Raw genomic sequence first — 19,575 nt, 5'->3', positions numbered from 1 at the left:
TTGTTAGCTCAAGACGAACTACAATATCTCAGACTTTAATGCTGCTATCAAATGGAAGAAAAATATCGCGTTTCATAGGAGAAGTATGGTTCACACAAGGTGACGTATGTTAATTCGCACTCTTTAATGGTTTGTTAGTATGGTGTAGTACTGACCGAATTGGCCGTGCTGTTAGGGTGGTATAGCTGTGAACTTTAATTTGGGAGATATTGGGTTTGAATCCCACTATCAGTAGCTCTGAAGATGGTTTTCCGTGCCCATTTTCACACCTGGCAAATGCAGGGACTGTACCTTAGCTAAGACCACAATCGCTACCTTTGCCGCATACTTTCGATGTGTTAGTGTGACGTTAAACCACAACGAAAGCAGAAAAGTGTGATGTAGTGTTTGAAGTGTATATGTAGATTATAATTATAGTAAAATATGTAAATGAAATGAAGTGGCGTATGGCTTTTAGTGCTGGGAGTGTCCGAGTACCTGTTCGGCTCACCAAATGCAGGTCTTTTGATTTGACACCCGCAGGCGACCTGCGCGTCGTGGTAAGGATGAAATGATGATGAAGACAACACATACACCCAGCCCCCTGATAGCAAAATAGATCAATGAGTTTAAAATTCCCGACCATGCCGGGAATCGAACCCGGGGTCCCTGTGACCAAAGTCCAGCACGCTAACAATTTAGCCATGGAGACGGACTAAGATATTTAGAGTATAATATAATGTGTATGTAATAGTGTACGGTATATTGTTGAGCAGTAACGACTGAATATTTCCTTTAGTGTGACGTTTTTTACTGCTTGGTGGGTTGTAGATTAAATTCACACTTCATCCATACTTCAACTTTTAAATGTCCTGAATATAAATCTATAAGGGAGGAATAGGTATAGGGATATCTTCTTCTGGAAGTGCCATATCCTCAGGGGATGTTGGCAGTCAATCTGCTCCGGGCCTCCCTTCTACCAACTGCTCTAAATAAGCCAGCCGATGATGAACTAGACCACCGGCCGAGGTTTCCCAACCTGGAAATGCATCATCGCCCAGGGCCTCTTCTTCCTTATTTCTCGTTATGCATAATGTGGCCAAGGTATGCTATCTTAATTAAGGAATATACAACGGAAAAATTTGAAATCAAAGACCGAACCTCTAGGCATTTCGAACCAAACATTATGGTTAGGGGAGATCTCTTTTCAACCGAGACGAGTTCTAGGGAGACAAATTGAAATTTTTAAGTGCTGTGAACGAGATTTTATATCTACTTTTGATAACTTCAGAACAAACAGCTGCTTCCATTAACCGTAGTAAGGAAGGATGATCTATATTTTAAAGATAGATGATGAGGTGCAGGATTTTATGATTACGGCATCGGCTGCATGTTTTAAAGAGTCGAGTTCGCTGGATGTGGAAGGGATCTATAAAAAAATATATGCATACGCCTTCCCAAACGCTGAAGTGAATACGCTGGGCTGAGTGGCTCAGACAGTCGAGGTACTGACGTTATGACCCCAACTTGGCAGGTTCGATCCTGCCTCAGTCCGGTGGTATTTGAAGGTGCTCAACCTCGTGTCGATAGATTTACCGGCACGTAAAAGAACTCCTGCGGGACAAAATTCCTTCTCCCTTAAAGAGTAGTTACTGAGACGTAAAGATAATATTTTTTTCTTTTTGCTTTACGTCGCACCGACACAATTAGGTCTTATGGCGACGATGGGAAAAACAGGGCTAGGAGTGGGAAGGAAGCAGCCGTGGCCTTAATTAAGGCACAGCCCCATAATTTGCCTGGTCCGACCGTGGGGTTCGAATCCACTATCTCCCGAATACTGGATACTGGCTGCACATAAGCGACTGCAGCTATCTAGCTCGGTTTTATACTTATTATTGTTATCAAGTGGAAACTGTGGCGTGAACAGTGCGAAGAAACTGGTATGTAACATATTCCCACCTCGGATAGCATTTATATCCAAGAATAAGAGGACAATAAGATTTTCTTTGAAATATTATTGAAATTGTCAGTTTCATCTTATGTACATTATTCACCAACGCTTCTGATATGGACTGCAACAATTTCGTACTCATATTCATAAGTCTAATCAGTCAATATGCAGAACTAACATCACGACTTAACCTCATTATGCATATCCTTGGTACTTTTTATGGAGAAAATATTCTTATCTTCTCAAAAATACTTTTGAAGAAAAGTCTAAACTTTGGATTTTGAATTATGAAGCTAAGTTCGTTAGAATCGTATGGATGAAATTTATGTTAATGTCATGCTGACATATAAGACGATAACAATAATAGGGATTGCTGAAAAAGGATTGGAATTCGAAACAGCTACCTAATGCAGGTTTCCATGCTTCCATCCGCACATTCAATTTACAATTTATCATAGATCTCTTTCCAGTGGAAAGCATGAATATTGAAACACTACTGAATTTAACAGTAGGCATTTTCGAAATAATGAATGAATTTTACTTTCACCTAAACAATAGGAAAATTTGTGTGTTAAGCGGGGACAACCTAAATACTTTTTATCCCTAATCCAGCTGATCCTGAGAAGTCTCCCTTTCTTCTGTTTGACAATGTGAATTTATTAGAATGTGTTCGAAATAATTAGTAAAATTGATCTGATAATTTGCTATACTGGATCACTGAGAACGTCTTGAATATTTCTGAAGGTGACAACATCCCAATTCACTACCGTTCAGACAAAATTTTCATATCTAAGAGACCTTTTCCATTCTGAAAAGAGAATATCATTAAAGTTACCTCTAGATTTGACCATATAAGCCTTGAATCATACAGCTATCGAGGGCCAGGAAGTTGTTCTAGCTGTGAGCGTTTTGGATCATGAAATTATTGTGGCATTGGGGACGTTGCATAATGCGGGTAGTTATTTCCAGGGGCACTATCCAATTTCTGACTTTAACCTCTAAGTATCGGATAGAGATGTGCCTACATACTCGCATTACTTTGTATTTTGAAGCATTAAACTAGGGAGGGACAAGCAGACTACAGTGGCCACCAGAGAATCGACTTTACTTGCACAGCTTTCGACAGGTCCAGTTACTTACCATGAAACGCACAGATGCGGAAGAACCTCAAGACAAGAGGTTACGACACATGCATTCTGCCAGTCGTGATGCATGGACTTGAAACAGTTATTTTAACTGTAAACAGTGCGAAAATCCTCAGAGTTCATCAGAGAGCGAGACGTGCTTGCTGAGGGGAATCAACCTGAGATAGAGTGTCCGAAGCCAGGAGATCAAGAAGACGGCTCGAGTCAACAGCGTGAAGGAGCAAGTGGCAAGATGGAAGTGGAGCTAGACAGAACACATAGCAAGCAGCATCTCAAACTGGACCGAGGCTCTGATAGAGTACTATAGAGGCCATGAGAGTCAAGAAGGTCTGTCGGCAGGCCGCCCGTTAAATGGAGGGATGACATCCATCACCACGCAATAAGCAAACTGATTCTCACAATACAGCAGAAGATATATTGACAACAAAGGAAGAAGCTTATGTTCAGAAGTTGATATCATCAAGATAGAGAAGATGATAAAGAAGAAAGAAAATCACAGGATACACCTACAGGAAAGAGAGAAGCTCGTACGTGGGAGCTCCCTAACAATAAAGTAGGTATTCAGGAAATGGGTCATTTGAGGTTCTGCACGAGTGGATGTGTGAATGTTGCTACAGAACTGTGCAGAATTTTTGGAATACATGAAACATGATAGAACTATTGCAAATACGGTTAAATAGTAAAATTTTCACTAGCATTGCACTCTTATTGTGAGGTCAACGGCAGTTACGGATGTTTCTAGTGATGATAACTTGAGTAGTGCATAATTCAAATCAGAATCAGAAACCGCGTCATGGAATTTTGAAATCTTCTTTCAAGTCTGTAAGAACTCGCGCAGAATTGTAATCCGGTGGAGCAAAACCTCTTACTCCTCCTGATCTTGGAAGTGTAAGGCCTATAATAGCTTGTTGTTTTGCGTTGTTTCTATGTTATCCTGTGTAAGAAAGACTGGTTTTGTTGTCTGTATCTACTGAAGTTACTCCAAATGAATATGAGAGGAAGGGCACGGCGTAACTGCCACGATAAGAGGATTAACTGTGACATGTCCAACTCGATAAGTAGTTCCGGCCTTCAGCACTAAACAGTTCACAGGAATGAAGTCACAGTTTTAGTGTTTCGATGTTTTCATTGTAGTTTGGTAGCGCGTTGTTTTCTAAAAACATCATTAAAACATTATTAAAGGTGTTCATTGGTTTCTTCAAGTGATGACTGTACAAAAAAAGCATCAGTAAATCATGTATTTTTAGCATTAATATGTGTTTTTCTGCTATAACATTGCGGTTTGAGCAGCCTGATGTATTGCTAGGTTATATGTTACGGTATGCGAACCCACTCATCTATTATGAACTGTCCAACGTGCTTAAAATTATTATTTAATTATGCATATTTTTAGTAATTGGCTTATTGCGACAATGGGACAGGAATGGACTGTGAGAAGGGTCCGAACCAACTATTTCCCTAATGCAAGCTCTCAGCTGCGCGCCCCTAACCGGACGGCATATAAAAAGTAAACAATTAAGCAAGAATAAAACTTTCTAAACCCATTATTAAACAATGGATCAAATAATAATACCACTAATGATAAAATAACATCACATAAGCATTAATATATAATATAATGAACCCGTTTTGAGTATTTCCTGGCGTTGATAGTACTAATTAATATTATAATAAAAGAATCCTTACCGAAATCCAATTAATATACATAATTCCAACTCAAGAATGGTTAATAATAGTAGGATGGCTACTATAATGATAAAACCAAAAATGTCCTTGAAGGTGAAATAAGGGTGGAATGGAATTTTATCTGAGTTTCTATTTAGACTCGCTCGGTTTTTTATAATTATAATCTGTTAGTGTAGCGCAGGAAGGGACGAACGTGCAGTAAACTAGATTTGTACGTCTAATTACCCTCAAGTAATGAAAGGGGTATATCACACTACTAGAACGGGGAAAATCCAGAGGACTGAAAAATTTAAGTATCTCGGCGAATGGATTGAACTCAACTTATCAGAAAGAGCGTCAATACCCATGAGAATCAATGAGTTGGAACTGGCATCTCGACTGACAAGGAACACTTATAACGAAAAATACCTGTCACGTAACCTGAAACTGAAGAACTACACGTCAATCATAGACCAGAAATTCTGTGTGCCATGAAGTGTCCTTCATTGAGCCGAATAGGTCTGACGGAGAAACTGGAAGTCAGAGAGTGGAGAATTGTTAGGAAAATCTTACGCCAGGTAAAGGAATGTGAGAAATTCCGTAAATGGCACAATTCCGAGATCTAGAACATATAGAGAGGCTCTGTGATTGTGCTAGGAAAAGGAGAGTAGCCTTCTATGGCCATATAGTAAGACTGTCTCCCAAAAGACTGACAAATCGCCTGTTCATCCTCTGACAGAAGAAGATCCGTATCACCTAGCTGACAGAAACTGAGAACGACGTTAAAGAACTGGAAATATCAGATCTTCAAGGTAGATGGTCTGTACGACTTACCCTGAAAGACGCCCATAGATTTCAGGAAAAACCCCCGAAGGAAGATACCCCTGGACAGGTGAAAGAAATGAGTTGCATCGGTAGAAATTGCAACAATACCGGGCAAATATCGACGTTCAAGAGTTGAACAAGAGTGGTTCAAAGTAGATCCATTAGATCCAAGGAGAAGAAGGACAAGAAGAACGGACTGTTTCAATATTTGCACATCCTAGTGATAAGGAGAAGGGATGTAAATGAATGCATTCTATACACCTAGCTAATTTTGAATCCAATAAATTTGACTGTGTTTGTATTAGATATTTTTCTGAAAATCATATTAATCGGGTAGACACTGTAGAAAGACCAGACGGTTCCATTTTAACTGTGCCCAGGGGAAATCCGAAATGAACTCACGATTTTGTATCAACAATATTTCCTGGGCAGACGGCATATATGTCACAACCAACCTCTGCCATACGAAAATCGGCAGAAGAAAGTCGAGATGATGTATTGCACAATGATTACCTAACCCTCAAGACATGGTGTGAAGGAGAGAAGATAACGAGTTATGACGACTTGTCGGGTAAGTTAACAAAGCTATATGCATTTTAATATTAAAGCACAATTGATGTCGATAAACTTTTTTTTACAAACTTCAAGCCAGAGACATTCCAACTCTCAAGGCATAGATAATCATTTTCAATGTCTTATGTGTGTAATTATGCTTAAAAGGTCGAAAGATATCTTCTAAAAATATAGCTGGATTTTAGGCTATAGTCTACTATGTACCACATGTTCACCACTTCAGTGTTTTCTAAGTCATTTGGAAGATTTCAGTAACTTTTATATACCACTGGACACAGTAAACGAGTTAAATAATAAGTGCTTAACTCTAAATGACTCTGTCCATTATCTGTCATGTTTTGGTGAAAAAGTTTGATAACAATTATTCAAAAGTAATTAACCACACCGTGTCATTAAATAAGCAAAAAATTATGACTGTTTACAGAAAACCCTTCACCTAGTGACCATCGTACTATTTTTTAAACTTTTGTGGAGAGCTACACGCTAATTCAGAACTTGATATCTGATTCAACGTATATTGTGCACGATCTTTGCCCTGATTTGTGGCAGTTACAGCACTGGTTCTTGCAGCACGAAAATGCCAGACCTCAGGCTGCTGGTGCACCGTGCAAATCATGGGGATGTTTCCTTTTAATGTTTTGAAAATGAAAGTTGAAGAACTCGGCAATTTCTGTGACAAGTTGTGGGTTGTGTGGTGTAAAGTTAATGAATGTTATGTCCAAGATCTGTCATGTTACTATGTCGTAAGATCGTAAAAAATAGAAAAGTTGCACTTACCAAGTAATGATCTTATCTCCTGTCGACATAGTCCCCTTGGCTATCTATACACAATTGGCAGCATTTCTGGAGGTCTTGGAAGCAAGCAGCGAAATTGTCAACTGTGATGCTTGTAAACTTATGTTTCACAGCCCATTGGATGTTTGCGTGAAGTTTTCCTTTCAGTCGCAATTTCACTCGCGTAAACAAGAAAAATTGCAGGGCAAGAGGTCTGGCGAATATCGTGCATGTGAGACGACAGTGACAGAATGTCTGGCCAGATACTGAGTAACGGATAAAGCAGCCTGAGGTCTGGCATTTTAGTGCTGCAAGAACCAGTGCTGCAACTGCCACAAATCAGGGCGAAGAGTTTGGTTCACTGTTTCCCCTGGTGGAACATACTAACGGTGAACTAACCCTTTTCTGTCAAAGAATGCGGTCAACATTGTCTTTGTTCCCGAAGGTTGAAGTTTGGCTGTTTTTGAGGCTGGTGATCCAGGACCCCGCCATTCTGCATTTTGATGCTTCGTGTGGGGGTCATACCAGTAACACCAACTTTCATCCCCAACAATAATCTTTGTTGGAAACGTGGTCTCACGTCTGGCTCTATCCAGTAGTTCCACACAAATTCATCGCCTTTCCTCTTTTTGGTCGTCTGTTAGAGTGTGCGGGACGAGTTTTGCATTCAAATTCCGTTTCCATAAATCTTCGTGTAAAATATTAAGACGTATACACGTCACGATTCAAATCAAGCTCTTGTGATATCGCTCGCACAGTTACACGACCATCTTCTTGCACCTCTCTTCCTACCAAACATTCGCGCCCATTTCCAGTCTGTTCCAGATATTCCAGATATAACATTTGCTTCGTAATGTGCTGTAGATGGACGGCCAGTTCTGGGATCGTCTTGCACTGAATTTATGCCTTCCCAAAACATTATGTGACGCTCGAACACACGACGTCTTGACAGTGCATCACCTCCATATGCTTGTGCTATCATTGTCCACGTTTCACTAGGGATTTTACCAATCATAATGCAAAACTTATGGCCAAGTGCACCAATCTTGTTTAAGATTCGGCTAACCAGTGCGTACGTAAACATGATTTAAATTTAAAGCCTAGTCAGAAGGAAGCGTGGAGTACCATTCTTAATCAATGTTTATTTGAGCATGTTTAGCTGGCACTGGAAATGAGCACTAGCGTAACGTTTAAATTGCTAGCGAAGAATAGTGAACGCGCTTCAGTGATTTCATGTTTCTTCTGGTAGGAGGTGGAATACTGATTTCTTTTGTTAGGAGGAGGAATATTGATTTCTTTTGTTAGGAGGAGGAATATTGATTTCTTTTGTTAGGAGGAATATTGATTTCTTTTTAGGAGGAGAAATATTGATTTCTTTTGTTAGGAGGAGGGATATTGATTTCTTTTGTTAGGAGGAGGATTATTGATTTCTTTTGTTAGGAGGAGGGATATTGATTTCTTTTGTTAGGAGGAGGGATATTGATTTCTTTTGTTAGGAGGAGGATTATTGATTTTTTGTTAGGAGGAGGGATATTGATTTCTTGTGTTAGGAGGAGGAATATTGATTTTTGTTAAGAGGAGGAATATTGATTTTTTGTTAAGAGGAGGGATATTGATTTCTTTTGTTAGGAGGAGGAATATTGATTTCTTTTGTTAGGAGGAGGAATATTGATTTCTTTTGTTAGGAGGAGGGATATTGATTTATTTTGTTAGGAGGAGGAATATTGATTTATTTTGTTAGGAGGAGGAATATTGATTTCTTTTGTTAGGAGGAGGAATATTGACTTCTTCTTTGCTGACAATACTTGCTAGAAACATGGAAGAAGAAAAAAAGAGGAAACGGTCGTCCAATTTTTCTGACTTTGTGACTGATATTGTGGCAAAATTGCAGAAGTTGTAATATTACTCACGTCGTGTTTAATCAGAGCTGCTGCTGTTGCTGCTGTTCTGTGAAAATCAATAGTATCACCTACAATTATGTTCAAGGAACCAGTGGCGTAATACCACAATGAAGTGAGCAGTCTGTTGATACCAGAAACAGGTTAATTTCCCTGCGTTGGAAATTGTAGATTATTTAGCACTTTTCCCGAAAGAAATGGAACTTTTTCATATAAGCAAACCGTTTCCACACATTTCCTACCACTAAGTTCTTCAAAAGGATCACCTCTCTTCCTACCAAACATTCGCGCCAATTTCCAGTCTGTTCCAGATTTTCCAGATATAACAGTTCATATTGAAAACCATCTCCAAATCTGGAAGCCATTTTACCTTCACTGCTAATCGCTGTTTATGTTTGGTAACCGCTCGAACTTGACTGTTTAACTTTAACCCACAATCATCAGGGATTTAATTAATAATCAGGAATGATGCTCCGTAGTTTCATTTAAACAAGGTTTCGGAAGAATATTAAACGCTGATTACGGTAAACAAGGTTCGTGCACTTGGCCTTTATTGTTCACTATTTGTTCACAATCAGCGTCCATTGCGTTACCGTCACTAAACCAAACAGAGTGTTGCTAAACACAGACCTACCACCTAGTGCGTGTGCGTGGAAAGATGGCCAAGGCCATCTCAGAATGTACACATACCAGGTAGCATAAAACCAACATTTGTTCCTTTGTTCGCATTGCAACCTCAGAAATACAACACTTGTCCTGGAACATTTCTGACAAAAGGGTATATTGGCAAATATGTTTGGTAAGAGCTATTCAAAGAATTAACAACCTCATGTGTTCCAGAAAGCGTAAAATAATGACATTATTTAGAGAGAGAAAAATTTGCCTAGTGAACATCATCATACAGTCTAGGTGAGTAGACTTCATTCGGATAATATTTATTTTACAATATATAATACACCTCGAGTACGGTAATACACCTCGAGTGCATATATTTGTGTATTTGTATTGTGACCTTTCACGTACATCTCAATTCAGGGTTCTTAATGTTGGGTCGCGCCTCGGCTGGTAATCATGCGGAGATACATGAAACTCCACTCACGGGACGTGCAAGTTCGACGAGTTGGGTCACAGATCTTACGGTGGACTAATATTGGTAAGGTCGATGTGAAGAGATGATTACCACTTACTATCCTAAATTAGATAATTATCCTAACATTCCTTATACTACAACAAATGAGAACGCTGAGAATGTTTCTTTTATGGAAGGATTTTCCGTTCATTGTCTAAGAAAATGACTTTAAATGACAACTACATAACTTAATGAACAAATTGAAAGCAACACAAACGGACATAAGTAAAAAAAAATGAATATTACGTTAATTAGGAAATAAAATGCCTAACTTTCAACTCTGGTTAACAACTGTTAGTAATATCACCAATTAAAATCAAAAATAAAAGAAACAAGTATCTCAGTGCTGAAGGCTTAAAGTGGATAAAATTTATCGTCCATCACACATATCCTTAAACAGGTAACTGGGAACTGCTAACTCGTCCGCATCGTAGAACTATCCTTACTTAAATACGTTTCAACATTCCGTTATTTCTTACTCAAATCATTGCGTTAAATGTTGAGAAAAAAATCTATTTGACAACTTGAAAACACCGGTAAGTTATGTTCATGATCATCGCACAGGCAAGAAAATGTTTGAATGACATGAGATTGCACCATAATACATCATTCACCAACATTATACAAGTGAAAAATAGCTCGGTCCCTCTTGGACATTTCCAACATCTGCACCTAGATAATGGACATCAAAGAAATATTGCAACATCTACTATGATTTTCTAACTACGTTGATTCTGCATCTCTGGAGTCCACTGCGAAGTTCAGCCTGGAAATCTACGTCAGCTCTAGGCACCAAGTCAAATGATCTACAAAATATACGACTAGCAAAAGAATTGACTTACTCACCCTCGAAGATCACATCCTTTATATCGTGATCCGATATCGTACAACATTAATTACTTCGTGAAGATCCCAAATGTTTCCATTAATGCTGTGCGCTCTTGCCTACATTGTATTTAATTGGAATAATCTGACGATCATACTAAGAGTGTTCTCGAAACGAAACCCTAAGAATATCATTCCAACCTATGGCCTCATGCCCATGTAATTATCAATCACTATGACAATATTAAAATTCACACGCATGACCGAATCAATTCTTATCATAATAACTTTCATCAGGACCTTCATATCATATCATCCTAAGAATGCATAATCCTAATGACACATCTATAACAATTCATATTATATTAAACATTTACATATTTTCAACGACCCTATTATATTAAACACTTCATCACATCACTCAAACGGCATGCACAGCGAATTCACATTACTTTAAAGAAAATCTATTCAAGCATTTCACGCTGAAGACTACTAATCTTATCGCCGTATTAGCACAATATTACCGTGACAACATCGCGATTGCATTTCCCGAACACTGTATTTAGTACATGAACATGATTTTTGATGACTCAAAATTGCGCACATCACGATTACTGAAATCCTCCGAAGTATTTCCAACCACAAATTAAATTAACAATCTTCACGATGACACTATTTCGGCACGAGCACCATCGATGCCTAAATCATCCCGTGTAACCTTGCTAGAGATCGTTAAGAATTCACACGACTCATCGTATATTATATAACGACATAGACTGAATTATCACACAGACGCAACGATCTTGCTCAAAGCGAAGCAAATGATAAATAAATGAAACGGTCCCCTTCAAGTTGTAAGACTACATGTCATAAATCGACATAAAGAATACGCTACTCTACATTTAAAAGAAAGCAACTACATAGCGGAATGGTGAATCATTATTTAAGTACTCATCCTTGGTTGAGCTCCGTGACGACACCTCTCGTCTTCCAGTTTTATCTTTAGCCATTGGAATCCATCATATTTCTCATCAGATCCTTTGAGGTCCCTCTATTGCTTAACTACTCATGTTGGGATTTGCTGTTATTTCATAATCACATCCGATATTCATTAGCCCCATGTCACCTGAAACTTAAAACACCTATTAGAACAGGGTTACATGCATTAGTATAATCACAAAGTTCGAGTACCACACTTGCCTGAATGTTCTGACAGAACAAAATATATATTTTGTTTTACAATAGGTTATTACTGAATAATATGCTAATATTGCGCTATGCTTAGCTTTACAATCTCTCTGTGCGTATTTAATAGTTCTAATCCTTCCAAGACATAACAAGATTAAGATCCACCTTCATCAGAAAAACAAATTCCATACTACTATATAATAATAACAGACGGTTTGTTTTTTAGGATTTCTTCTTGCTTCTAGCTCCCATATGTTTTTGACAATTACAACACATGACACATAATGCGTAGTGATCCCGTACGAATCATTTATATCAGCAAAGGAACTCGTTTAACAATTTACTGCATCGTATTTTAGGTTATTAATCGACAATTTCGTCATCAATATCAATCATCGATTCGTACCAGACTAGATGAGCAAGGTATGGCCACCACATATAAACACAGTTTATTCCGATTAATTCAACCGTTCCATGGCCTTCGGTACCTTTCTTCCATTTATGTTTTCCGCCATTTATACACATTTTAGCAAACTTTACTTGAGGAACGTGGAATATTCATTTAATTCTACGTTATGTACCACGACGTCTTATTATTTACCGACATTTTGTGAGGCACCACGGGGTTTAGAGCTTATCATCATTCCGCCGGCACCTTCAATCCGCCGTCTGTCGTTCACATAATTAGACGAATCACCTGAGTTCAGACACTCCTGGACGTATGATGATCGGACATATGATTTCATTGACGTTATTTTCATCATAAACTTCCAATGTATTTACCAAATTCATCCTGACATACATTGTAAGGTTATAGTATGTGATTTCTCCTGATACAGTTTCTTTTGTCTTGTGTGTTTATAAGTTTATTATTGCATTTATTTTGTCATATAATGATAAAAAGTATCGAATCAGTAGTATAGAAATTATACGCGAAGATGTAGATTTAGCACTATGCTTGTGACGTCAAAACACTTGGTAGTTTAGTTTGGCTGTATTGCATAGATCATTTCCCATTGGCTTATGGTATTCATTATCCCTACGGATAAAGTGAAGAAATATGGAAAAATCTTGAAATAATTTCGTTCTCTTAGAAACAGAGTATTTTGTGTTTTCCTCTCTTGGCATTTCGCATCTCTTGAGATGTATCTCCCTGTTTCAAAATAATCCTACACGTGGTGCTCCCAGAATATCTAGCTTGCAAGGAATTCTATTACTGAGGTGTTTCCAGTTACCCCCGTGTCTGGTTCCTTGACTTAATTGTCAGTATGTGACCTTGAGTTCAGAGGGCAGGCGCTTGATTACCGACCGGGTGTGGGATTTTTATCTTAAATTGTCAAATCCCTTGGCTCTGGGACTGGGTATTTGTATTGTCTCCAAAATCTCTACAACTTGTATGCCATACAAATTATTCTCCACCACAATAACGAACAATTTCCCTTACATGGCAGTTGCCAGCTACTCTCGTCAGAGGAGCTGCCTTACAAGGGTCACACCAAATTATTGTTATTTTTATTATTATAACTTTGTACTGATGTAATTAATTGACTTTCGGAAGGATTTTATTATTAATTTAATGCGGTTTGTTTTCATGCACTATTGTTCAAGTACGTACAAGAAAAACTCATGCGCTTAAATGTAGAAATATTGTATTTGTTAATCTGATTCGATTGAAGAGAAGGCTAAAGGGATTACGGGCGTATCATCATCATCATCATCATCACGGAAACACTCTGTATACTCCCAACGAATTACCCCATAAAGCAACGGTAACTGTAAACTTTCTCTTATAAATGACATGAGTAAAGAACCGGAATCACAGATAAGGCCGTATGCGGATACGTATAGAGTAGTAATAAAGTTGCAGGGTTGTGAGCGACTGCAGGGGGACCTACACAATGTTGTGAGATGGACAGCGTACAATGGCGTGGTAGTAAACGAGATGATAAGTCAGGCTGTAAGTTTCAACGAGTGGAAAATAACCCTCAGCCTTAATTACTGTGTTGATGGGGTGATAATACTTCAGGGCCGGGATGAGTGGCTCAGGCGGTTGAGGCGCTAGCCTTCTGACCCCCAACTTGGCAGGTTCAATCCTGGCTCAGTCTGGTGGTATTTGAAGGTGCTCAAATACGTCAGCCTCATGTTGGTAGATTGGTAGATTTACTGGCACGTAAAAGAACTCCTGAGGGATTAAATCCCGGCATCTCGGCGTCTCTGAAAAACCGTAAAAATAGTTAGTTGAACGTAAAGAAAATAACATTACTGTTACTTCATGGGGATGACTGTAAGTACCTAGGTGTTATTATGAGGAATGATCTTATTAGGGGTAATCATATTAACATGGTTGCTAAGAAAGTGTACAGATCTTCTCACATGGTTATGAGGGATTTTAGGGGTTGTAGTAAGGATGTAAAAGAGAGGGTATGTAAGTCTCTGGTAAGACACCAGTTCGAGTATAGTTCCCGCGTATGGGACGCATACCACGACTACTTCATACGGGAACTGGGAAAGAACCCAAACAAAGCGGCACGATTTGTTCTTGGTGATTTCCGACAAACGAGTAGTCTTAGGAAAATGTTGCAAACTTTTGTTGGGAAGACTTTAGAGTAAGGAGACGAGATGCTCGACTAAGGAGTATGTTCCTAGCTGTCAATGGACAGAAGGCGTGGAATGATATTATTTAGCGAATATACTTGTGCGGAGTTTTTAAAAGTAGGAACTCATCCCCAGAAATGTTCATTTATAAGACGACGAATGAGGTATTGGAAAAATGTTCAATAAATTCCCATGGCTACGTAAGCAAGTGATAGGGAACGTGTCACCTGGATGACCGCCCTAAATGCAGAATGGTGAATGGTGAATGATTGATTGGAGTCCAACCGACTTAGCAAGTGACATAATCACTGTATTCATCATGGGAACTAGTTGCATAACGAATACTAGGACTGAGTGAGTTGGCCGTGGCGTTAGGGGCATGCAGTTGTGAGCTTGCATTCCTGAGATACAGTAGTGATTTCCAACCCCACTGCCGGCAGGAAAATTAACACGCCATTCATTATCAGGGAGTATATTCGGCTTAATAATTAATTAGGGATAGAACAGTAAGATGAAATTTTTAAGGATTATGATAGTGAAGAAAGGAAAGGACAGAGTAAGAACTGAACATGTCAGGAAGGAAATCAGAGTAGAAAAACTTCCCCTTAGAATGGAGAGAAGAATACTGAAATTGTTTGGGCATGTTAAAGGAGGGTGGGGGGTGGGCGGGGGAAGAGGGAAGAGGGAAAAAGAATAATAGGGCGACCCAGACTAGTGTACTTGGACTGGATCAAGACCAGCATAATGAGAAGGAACCTTGATACGAACACAGTTGTAAAGCATCAATAGTGATAGGATAGAGGATGATGGAAAGGTGCCATTAAAATTCCCACATGACTGGAGCTGGGAAAGAGTAATTGATGATGATTATGATGACGATTAGTATGATGAGGATAATGCAATAAATGTCTTACCATTGCCCAGGGATGATTCAGGTTAAATTCATATTATACCAAAAAATAGGGGCCATAGCCTACCAAGCGCCGCTATTCAGCCCGAAGTCCTACATTTTTTGAGGTGTTGTGTGGTCAGCACAACAAATCCTCACAGCCGTCATTCTTGGCTTCCTAGATCGGGCCGCCATCTCACCGTCAGATGGCTCCTCAATTGTAATCACGTAGATTGAGTGGACCTCAAGCCAGCCCTCAGATACAGCTGAAAGTCCCTGACATGGCCGGAGATCGAACTCAGGGCTCCCAGATAAGAGGCAGACACTTTACCCCTACACAGCGGGGCCGGCTACATTAATATTATACAGAATATGTAATATCATACAGTACTCGGCAACCGCCATCCACCTAGTTACATATTTATTACCCTAATTATAACAACGAGGTTTTCGATGGTTTGCTGGGTGTATGCACAATAGAGAAAACCTACAAATGAAAACAGGATTAATTAATTTAATAGCCCTTAGGGCAGATTATTTGCAAACGTATGCTATAAAATAATGTGGGCGTAATATTTTAAAAGTCAGTTTCAAATGAAACAGTTATTTCCTTTTCGGGACCATAATAAACAAATGCGGATAATTAACTCTACAGGAGGGATGTATTGGACTTCGCCTTAGTTAGGAACTAGATGATGTACCCGTGCTTTGCTACGGAATTCTCAGAAAGACTGTCTTTTTGGTTTTCCCTACTGAAGTCAACATACGTCATTACAAAGTTGTCAGGGGGAATGTCGCGATTAAAAGCAATATCCGAAGTTCCAGAACTGGAATGCCCAGACCGCAGACAGCCGCGAAAACTCCTCTGTCATTATTCCGTTAAATGTGCACACTACTCATTCCAATCAGTGCCTCAAAGTAGGGATTGAATAGCTGGAATGCTATGTTGAACCAGTGTTTTACGTACCAGTAGTATCAGAAAATGTATGAACCAGAGGAATGGCATGCTGAAGAGGAGATAGATCTAACTCCCCAGCTACATCCAGCCAATATTCAGGCAGGCTGTTGTATTCGGTACGCAGCAGTAATCCCATCTATCGGAGATGAGTGGCAGCAGAAGACACATTGCACATCACAACAAACATTGGCCAATGTAATGTTATTTTGATCACTTTTATGAGCTTTCTATATTGTAGGCCTTCACATTTTATTTTCTTCCGACTCTCTAATATTAGGGCATCACCATCACCACCAATCTAAACATAGTAGGTACGGTAAAACTGATAAGATATAAAGGATCGGAAATTGTATTCTCTATTTGTTTAGTAGTACTTTTCGATAGGACCAATAACATAGGTAATTAAAAATTACATTTTTGGCATCATCCTCTAAACTACCATTTCAACCTGGGTGAATAAAATTATTTATAGCGTAGACTGTAGTTCTCCGACATTACATACCGGTTTTCAATAAATTATGTATACCCCATTTTCTTTTGACTCGGCATTGATATGGACTTAACAACAAAAATCCAAATTCATGAATATCTCTGTTATCATAGCCGGTACGGTAAAAATGTATTAGACATAAATGATCGGAAATTTAATACTATATAACTATTGTTACGCAGTATCTATTGATAGGAACACTAATATCATATATATTTGAGAATTAAATTTTGGCCCGTCCCTTAAACTGCAATTTCACTCAGCGTGAATAAAATTATTTACAGCCTAGATTGTAGCGACTTATTCTCCGACTTAACATACCGATTTTGATTAAATTCTCTTCAGCCCTTTTCTCGTGATGCGCGTACATACATACATACATACATACATGTAAACAGACAGACTGACACCGAACGAGTTGGTCGTGCGGTTAGGGGCGCACAGCTGTAAGCTCGCATTCGGGAGATAGAGGGTTCGAATTCCACCGACGGCAGCCCTGAAGATGGTTTTCCGTGGTTTCCCATTTGCACACCAGGCAAATGCTGGGGCTGTACCTTAATTAAGGCCACGACCGATTCTTCTCATTCCTATGCCTTTCCTGTCCCATCGTCGCCATAAGACGTACTTTTGTCGGTACGACGTAAAGCAAATAGCGACAGACTGACAGACAGGCAGACGGTCAGAAATTATGGAAAATTAAAAAAATGCACTTCCTTTTTTTCTGCGGACACGAGCGATAAGGAAATACCACTCTTTCTAAATTCTGCGCAATGTACAGACAAAACTCTTATTTTATGTATATAGATGATACGTTGAAGATATACATAATATGAAAACTATCTAGAGAATTAAGGTAATCCCTCTTTTGCAAGCCATTCAACATAAAGTGTATAACTAATATAATATATTTTCATACAACGTACAACTTTATTATAATCATAATCTTGTCTAGATGCGTAAAAGGACATATTTAGAGATATTCTATTGAATTTACCGTTGTATTATGTAGGGATCGATTGCCTGATTTTACTTTGCATGGCTTCTAGTGCTGGGAGTGTGCGAGGACTTTGTATTTGACACCCAAGAATGTGAGATGAAGATAACGGGGGAGGGACAAGGTGAAACTGGGTGTCGGCACATAGCCTACTCCTGTCGAGTAACACGAAGCAGTGCTGAATTTTAAATTTATGAAGATTAACAATAGATGTTATAAGTCGTTGTAAATTGAGACGATTGAGGCCTGCGCGTCTTTGACAATAGTGCTCTCCCTGGTGATGAATTCTAATGCTTGAAGAATTCAATAAACCCAGTCCCAGAGCCATGGGAACTGACCGTTTTTGAGGTTAGAATTCCCGACCCAACCGGGAATCAATTCTGGGCCCTTTGGACTGAAGGTCAGAATGCTAACCATTTAGCCATAGAGCCGGACATGCCGTGCGGTTAGAAGCGGGCAGCTGTGAGCTCGCATCCCGGAGATAGTGGGTTCGAACCCCACCGTCGGCAGCCCTGAAAATGGTATTCCGTGGTTTCCCATTTTCACACCAGGCAAATACTGGGGCTGTACCTTAATTAAGGCCACGGCTGATTCCTTTCCATCCCTAGATCTTTTCTGTCCCATCGTCGCCATAAGACCTATCGGTGCGACGTAAAGCAACTAGCAAAAAAAAAAAAAACAAAGGTAAAATAGAGCCGGACATTCTTCTGTTAATACAAAATGACAGAAATATACTTGTTTATACAGCGTGGTCGGAAACAACGTGGTCATACTAATAAGTAACTTGAAAAGAAATCGTCGATATGTCTCGCAGTTGTCATTTTATCAGCTGCTGAAGTTAGCCAATCAGAGCGCTTCGTGGACAAATTCAAATCCGCTTCACTAGGCGGTGTTGCTAAATCTGTTCGTGGCTTGGCCGCGCTAAAGAGCCATGCCGAGAAATGAGCATCAAATACTATCACACCGCGGGTTTCAGGCACTGCCATCGTAGCGTACTTGCTAAGGGCCCAGCCTATCAGCAGAGAGGTCCTTGTTCAAGCGCCTTCCCTGGAAAAGCTTATTCCTTCAAATGGTGCTCTCAAGCAGGTCATAAGCAACGCACAGATTCAGCAACACCGTCGCACAAAGCCCACCTGAAGTCACCCGCGAAACGATCTGATTGGCTAACTTCAGAAGCTCATAAAATGTCAACTGCGAGAGATTTCTAATATATTTTCCAATTATTTATCAATATAGCCAACCCTCTAACGTTCATATACCCGGTTCATGTTGTTTTCGACCACTCTGTATATATTTTTAGGTTATTGGTTTTTATCGCACCGACAAAGACAGGTGTCTTGGGGATGATGGATAGCACAGACTAGGACTGGAAAAGGTAAGGTAAGGGTGTATTCTGCCCGAAGGCAGGTCCAAACCTCCGCAGAGGTGTGCCTGAGCAGGAGTTTACGTACGGTAGGGTGGCCAGCTCCTTTACGCTTCTCCGTTCCGTTACCCCCCACTAACAGCGCGTGGCAACACATCCAAATCTTGACCACGCCCAATGTTGCTTAACTTCGGAGATCTCACGGCATCCGGTGTTTCGACACGGTTACGGCCGTTGGCGACTGGAAAAGAACCGAACATAATCTCGATTACAGTACAGATCAAGCATTTGGCGGTGTGAAAATGGGAAACCACGAGAAAGACATCTTCAGGTC

General features: G+C 39.6%; 1 pseudogene; it reads left to right on the top strand.

The window, feature by feature from the left end:
* The window catches only part of LOC137501296 (ATP-dependent RNA helicase p62-like), an 83,625-nt pseudogene that overhangs the window by 51,898 nt on the left and 12,152 nt on the right, over nucleotides 1–19,575 (top strand).

This window comes from Anabrus simplex, chromosome 6 (genome assembly GCF_040414725.1).
Source record: "Anabrus simplex isolate iqAnaSimp1 chromosome 6, ASM4041472v1, whole genome shotgun sequence".
NCBI classification, from domain to species: domain Eukaryota; kingdom Metazoa; phylum Arthropoda; class Insecta; order Orthoptera; family Tettigoniidae; genus Anabrus; species Anabrus simplex.
Note: the sequence above shows the minus strand (reverse complement) of the source record. Positions and strands in the feature narration are given on the sequence as shown.